This window comes from Protopterus annectens, chromosome 1.part0 (genome assembly GCF_019279795.1).
Source record: "Protopterus annectens isolate FY-2018-M chromosome 1.part0, PAN1.0, whole genome shotgun sequence".
Classification (NCBI taxonomy): domain Eukaryota; kingdom Metazoa; phylum Chordata; order Ceratodontiformes; family Protopteridae; genus Protopterus; species Protopterus annectens.
The window spans coordinates 670,109,422-670,116,681 of record NC_056725.1 but is presented as its reverse complement, the minus strand read 5'-3'; positions in this window follow the sequence as shown (position 1 = coordinate 670,116,681).

Genomic DNA, 7,260 nt, shown 5'->3' with positions numbered 1-7,260 from the left:
GCATTGCTCTGTGATTGTGGCTGTTGTCACTAGTGGTATTTTTTTTATCTTTTTTTCTTGGTGGTATTTGAATTTTTTCAGTGATGCCTGAGTGGGGGATTATTTCAAACCTTTGGTCAAGTTGAGATAGGCAGTATGTACTAATTTTCCTTCATCCATGGCTTTGGTGATACTCTTGAAGAATTCCACTAGGGGTAATAGGCATGATCGGACCTTAACAAAGACAAACTTGGTCATCTCCAGAATTTGAAGGTCATCAATGTCCTTGTTGATAAGGTCCAGGATGATTCTCTCCATGGCCTTACAGGCAAAGTTGGTCAGGCTTATGTGTCTATAGTTCCTTGGGTCGGTTGAGGGGCCCCTTCTGTGCAAGGGGTTATGGTTGCTGTTTTCCAGTCTGCAGGGACAAAGCCAGTACTTTGACTTTGGTTGACGACATTACTCAGTGGTTACAATAACTCTTGCTTTACACTATTTAGTAAGCAACCTGGGATGTTATCCGGTCCCCTAGAGGCTGTGTTTTTGGTCTTGGCCAGTGCAGTTATGACCTGTTCTTTGGAGATAATAGGTAGAGATCTGGTGACAGGTATGCTTTGGGATATGACTGGTGGAGACAGCAGTGTGAAATTTTTGCCAAACCTGTCTGCTAACAGGTTGGTGATGTCCTCAGGTTCAGTATGAGTGGTAACATCCACTATGAATTTGTTGCAAAGGCTTTTACATTACAGACATAGCTAAAGAATGCCTTGTGATTATCCTTAGCTATGGATGCTTATTTAGTTTCGTATTTAGCTTTAGAAGACTTAACAATATGTCTAATTAGCTTGTTCAAGCTATGAAGGGGCTTCTTCTGCTGATACTGTTCCCTCTAATTCCTGGAATCAGTTTCTTTCTCTTACAATATAATCTATTTATGCTAGATGTCCACCAGGGTAGCTTATTTCTTTGTCAGCATGTTTTGATCCAGTCTAGTACAGCTAAGTCTATACACTTGTATAGGTGTTATATAGAACATTTGTGTATACCTCCATATAGGAGTCTTTACTGTTAGTGGTGTCAAGAGTTTTTTAAACTGATTATACCATCTCTTAGGAAGCTATAGTTTGCTTTAGAGAAACATTTCAACTTTTTGTATCATGGGCGGGGGAGGGGGGTCAGGTATGACTGTTACATTAAACGTGACTGATTTATGGTCAGACCTTACCAGGGAAGGTCTCACACATCGGGTGGTGCAGCAATCTCCCTTATTGTTGAGTACTAGTTCAAGGACATTTAAGCCTCTTGTGGGGATGTAGACTAACTGTTCCAGAGCATTGATGTCTACAAAGTGCATGAACCTTAAGGCGAGTATGTTTGGGGTCATATATGTATCCCAATTGATCTAAGGATAGTTAAATTGCCCTTGCCTAGGGTGTTTGGCTGTATTATGAGTGAGTCAAGTAGGTCCAGGAATTCACTGTGTGGTTTTCATGGTTCATGTTGGTGGACCTGTACCTAACAATGACATGGAAGGGGGGGGTCTTTCCTTCAGTTAGATGGACTTGGAGTAACTGTAGGCAGTTGTACTGCTTAAGCAGTCTTGTGGTGTACTTGTCTTTTATGAAGATAGATACATCTCCTCCTTTGGTACTTCAATGTACATTGTGTGGCCTGAACGTGTGGAAGGCATTATAGCCTTTCATGGCCTGAATATTCTCTGTGACCCTAAACCATGTTTCTGTCATTGCACAAACATCATCATCTTCTCAAGCAAGTAGTGCCTCCTGTGATGCCCACCACTGCTACCAATATGTGATAGCCACCAATATGTGTTGTCACCACAATGGGCCAGTAATCAATCCTCCCCACTGACACTGGAGGGGGACATTCACTTAAAATGCAAATGGATACACTATTTTCAGATGCAGACCTCTCTGCATCAAGTACAATTTCCCTTAAGAGTAAATTGTGAACACACTCAACCCAGGGTCCAGATGTCTCTATATCCATCTCCCTCCAGGTCCCTAGTAAGACTTCCCACTGGTACAGCTCTAGGGTTACTTCCACAGCTGGGTGTTCAAGCCAAGTCCTCCAGAACCCTCTCTGTAAACCCAGTGCTTCATGTTGCTGCCCCAAGTAGCTGACACACACACTCTGTAAGATTTAATTTGCAAAAACACACACCTGGGAAAAGCTGGCACAGATTACCCACTCTACCAACTTTGCCTAGACTATAAGGTAGATTCACTGCCACCAGTCAGTTAGTATAATGCTCTTAAAAGAGTATCCAATTATGCTGAGTGAAGTTAATACAAATACAAATGGTAGTAGTTCATCAAGATGGCTAGTCCTTCTGGAGTGGCCCACACAGAGTCACCAAATAAATGTATTCATTTTATTTATTTCATAGGATCATAGATGTGTACTAGGCTAATGACTCTGGAGCTTTTACAAGCCTATCCCAAAAAAAAATTGCCCAGACACCATGACACCCAGTGTTAGTTCACAGTGCCCATATCCAGTAGTTCAACTGGAATGATCCCTGGAGTCAACTTTCTGTTACCCATCCACTCGTCAAGATTTCTCTTGAAGAGGGCCAGTGAGGTGCTCTGCTTGACATGAATGGGAAGCTTATTCCAGAGTATGGGCAGTCTTTGGGAGATGAACCTGTCCCTCCAGCATGTTCTGTTAATTGTAGTAATGAGGTTGTGATCTCTGGAGCATGTGGCATGGGGGGATTGGGATTTTTTTAGGTGTAGCATTTCAAGTAGGGCTTGTCGGACATAGCTTTGTAAGTCAAGCAGAAATCACCTCTAAGTAGACTATAAGAGACTGAGAACAGCTGAAGTTTCTTGAGTCTGTCCATGTAGGACATGTGTTTAAGGCCTAGGATTCTTTTTGTGAGGTACTTTTGTGGCCTCTCCAGCTGTTGTAAGTGGCTGGTCAGATACATGCCAAATGGGGCGTTATATTTGATGATTGGTCTAATGAGGGATGAGTAGAGAAAGATGATGACCTCTTTCTTCCTGGATGTGAAACCTTTAGTTATAAGATGTGCCACGTAGAAGGACTTTCTGACCACAGTGGCAATGTGGTGGTCAAAGGTGAGGTAGCTGTCAACCTGGGTGCCCAGATTCTCTTATGGCCCCTTCAGAGCTTATATCACAAGATCAAAACATGATAACATCGAATGCAAGAACATCAAACTGGTAAATGCGAAAACCCAAAACTCCAAAAGCTGAGAACAGTGAATTTTTTTCACTGGGGAAAAAAATTGCTGATCCAGCACAAAACACAAAACGCACAAACACTACAAACTATGTCTAATGTGAGGGGTTTCACCCCCCACACTCCCCTACTTAAATATGCCAACTCCGAGATTGCACAACAGTTGAGGAAATAGCAAAGCCACGGAAATGGCCCACCAAATTCTTTCCCTGGGAAAGAATTTGATGGTCTCAGCTTTTGGAGTTTTGGGTTTTTGCAGTTACCAGTTCGATGTTCTTGCATTCGATGTTATCACGTTTCGATCTTGGGATTTACACCTGCCCCTTCAGTGTTCAGTGGGCTCCCATCAATGTGGTAATTCATGGGAACTGAGTTTTTTCCAAAGGGGATGATAACACATTTTTTGGCGTTAAGCTTCAGGCCATGGTTCCGACACCAGTCATTGGTTCAGAGATGCCCTTTTGTAGGATGTCTATATCACTTGGGCAGTTGATAATGACTCCTAGCTTGCAGTCATCAGCGAACATGGTCAGCCAGAGTCCTTCTGTGTTGACCTGGACTTCTGAGAAGTAGATGCCAAACAGGAGACGGCCCAGGACCAAGCCCTGTGGGACTCCACTCATGACTGATCGACAGTTTGACTTGGAATCTACAACTTTCACTCTGTGGGTCATGTCTGTGAGCCAATTTGCAACCCACCTAGTGATGTAAGGATTGATGCCTAGTTTGGTGAGTTTATCAATAATACCTGAGAGAGGAATGGTATCAGAGGCCTTGGCCAGGTCGAGGTAGGCTGTATGCACTGCCTTACCCTCATCCACAGCCTTGTTGACTGCCTCAAAGAAGTCAACCAAGATCAGCAGGCAAGATCTCCACTTGACAAAGCCAAACTGTGTAGGGTCAAGAGTTTGTAGATTGCCTATATTTTTGTTAAGCAGGTCCATGATGATGCGCTCCATAGCTTTGCATACCAAACTTGTCCGGCTAATGGGGCGATAGTTCCCAAGGTCTGTAGTTGCTCCCCCTTTATGGAGCGGGGTGACTGTAGCAGTGTGCCATTCATTAGGGACATAGCCTGAGGTAAGGCTGTGATTGAACAGGGCACACCACAGATGTGGTGCCAGTTCGTTTTGTACCTCATGTAGGATGCAGCCAGGGATATTATCTGGTCTCATGGATGCTGCATTCTTGGCATTGGGCAATGCAGCTTTTACCTGTGCCACAGAAATGGTGGGTACCAGGCTTTCATCTAGTATTGTGATAGGGCCCTTGGGGGTGGGAAGAGAGGGGTAAAGTTGGCATTGAATCTGTTGGCCAGTATGTTCGCTATATCTGTTGGCTCAGTATAGGAGGTGCCATTGTGCAATAGCTCAGAATAAATTTGGGTATTGCCTTTGAGGTTTTTGATATAGCTATAGAAAGCTTTGTGGTTGTTTTTGGAGTCAGCTGCAATTCTGCCTTCATAGCTGGCTTTAGAAGATTTAATAAGGGATCTCAGCTTTTTTGTTGAGACTTATAAGGCAGGTTTTACAGTCTTGTGACTTAATTTCTTTCTGCAACAGTTTCTTCCTTCTGTTGTAGAGTTTATTGATGGCTGGGGACCACCAGATTGGCTTCCTTTTTTTGAAGGAGAGCATCTTAGTTCTATTTGGTATGGCAAGGTCCATGCATTTGTGTACATGCTCGTACAGTGCATTGGTGTATAATTTAGCAGTCATGCAGCTATTTTCCATTGACATGGATGCCAAGAAGTTAGCCACCTCTGCTTTTAGTAGCCCAAAGTTGGTTTAGAGAAGTTTTTCAGGATGGTCACCTTAGCAGGGGTGTAGGTGAGATGGAGATTTCCATGGTGATCAGTTTATGGTCAGAGTTAACCAGGGAGGAACTGACTATAGGTGTGGAGCAACAATCTCCCATGTTGGTTATAACCAGGTCGAGGATGTTGCTTCCTCTAGTGGGGGTCTGAATGAGCTGGTCCAGGGCATTGGAACTGATAAATTCCAGAAAGCAATGGGCCTGTACATTGGTACTTGAATAGTTTTCCCAGTTGATGGAAGGGTAGTTGAAGTCACCCAGTATGAGAGTATTGGTTTGGACCTTGATAGATTCCAGGGTGCTTAGGAAGTAGGCATGTGAGTCTAGGGACATGTTTGGGGTTCTGTAGCAGGCTATGACCTATATCGCCATCTTACCCAGTGTTAGTTGTACCTGAAGTATCTCAGATGCATTATGCTAGGCTACCAGTCTAGAGGTGTGTGTATCCTTTATGAATATGTAGACACCACCACCTTTGGAGCTTCCGGTCGCATTCTGGGGCCAAAAGGTATGGAATGAGTTGTAGCCTGGGAGCACAAGGGTGCTTTCTCCCTCTTTAAACCAGGTCTCCATTACAGCACAGATGTCGACATTCTCCATTTTGAGCAGAGCTTTGAGTGAGTGCATCTTGAGATTTAGACTTCTAGCATTGAGCAGCATGACCTTCAGATTGCATTTGCTTGTAGCTGTTACTGTGGAATTTTGGTCTTTGGAACACTGCCTAAAAAGACAGTATAGGGGTGGCAAGAGCCTTAGCCAGTACCCAGAATGCCAGGGGTGACAGATGCAGGCCATCTCTGGCAAAGCATCAAGGTCTGTCGATCATGTCGTCCCAGGCATTCAGATACTGGATCCCTTTATAATGACACCAGAAACTTAGCCAATTGCTGAAGTCAACCATTTTCTGCTCATACTGTGGTATCATTCTGGGTGAAGGTAGAATACTGCTCAGGGCTAGGGTCATACCTGCCTAGACCACATAATCTGAGAGTTCCATCACATCTCTTTTCATGTAGTCCAGGAAGGTATGTCTCAGGTCATTCACACCCACATGGACAATGACTGAGTCATATTTATACTTGTTGTGGAGTGACCTGAGTGCATTTGTTGTGGCAGATCCTGGCGCCTGATAGACAACTGACTGTCACCTTCTCCTTGTTCAACCTAGTGAGTGGGACATCAGTGTGCCTCACAATTGAGTCTCCTATGATTAGTACATTGGGCAAAGTATTTTGCCTTAAGGGCTTGGGTTGAGGGGCACACTGTGGTGGTGAGCTATGTGTTCTGGGGTTGGTGTTGTGTTGTGTTGTGGTGGTCGAGTGCAGTTCTGTCTCGGGGGTCTCTGTTGTTTGGGTAAATTTTTATTGAGAGCCTCCGCGAAACTGGGTGGATGGTTTGTGTTACTATGTGTGGGTTGTGATGACTGCTGTTTTGGAGGGCTGTGTGTTCTATGTAGTGAGTTGCAGGTGTTGACCTTCTCCTCTTGACCAGTTAGTCTGGTCTTGGTAGGCGCGTGCACTGCTTCCATTTTGGTGATATAAGTGCATCTCTCACAGGTATGATTATTAGGAGGTAAGAGGAGAGGGTTGTCTGTGTACATTAGACAGTTGCCACACTGTCTCAGAATGCCCAAGTGCATGAGGTTAGCAGGAGAAAGCACAGGAAATTGCCATACAATCATACCAGGAGGGCTGGTCATAACTAATATGTACTGGTGCTGTTACTGCATAGGAAGTGGAACAGCTAGCGCTGACAGCACCTAAGTGTGCTAAAATAAATGCTACAAAAGCCTGTTAAAGTGCTAACTAATTACACTAACTGAAGTGCAAGAAATAAAAGAACAAGCTCATTCTAAGGGGAAAATTGAAGAGCAAACTTTCTAGCACCGGTAATAGTTTAACTCAGCTGAGCACCGCTGCACAGTGCACAAATACAGGCTTTTAATCCAGAAAGTTGAAAGGGATGGAAAAAATGTCCAAATGGCCAATAAACTACAATTTCTGTACCTGAAAACACTCCTCTTTTGGTAGATAGGCTACCTAGTGCTTACCACTCCCATTGATAAGCTAGAAGGCTTCCGTCCAACACAGAAAGGTCTGCGGGGCTCAGAGCTTATAAAACAGTCCTGGATACAGAAAATCTGTATCTGGACTAGATTAGTTACAGGAAAAGTGGGAAACAAGTTTAGAACTTTTTTTTTAAGTAAAGCAGTTAGAACAGTATCAAAAACACTTTAAA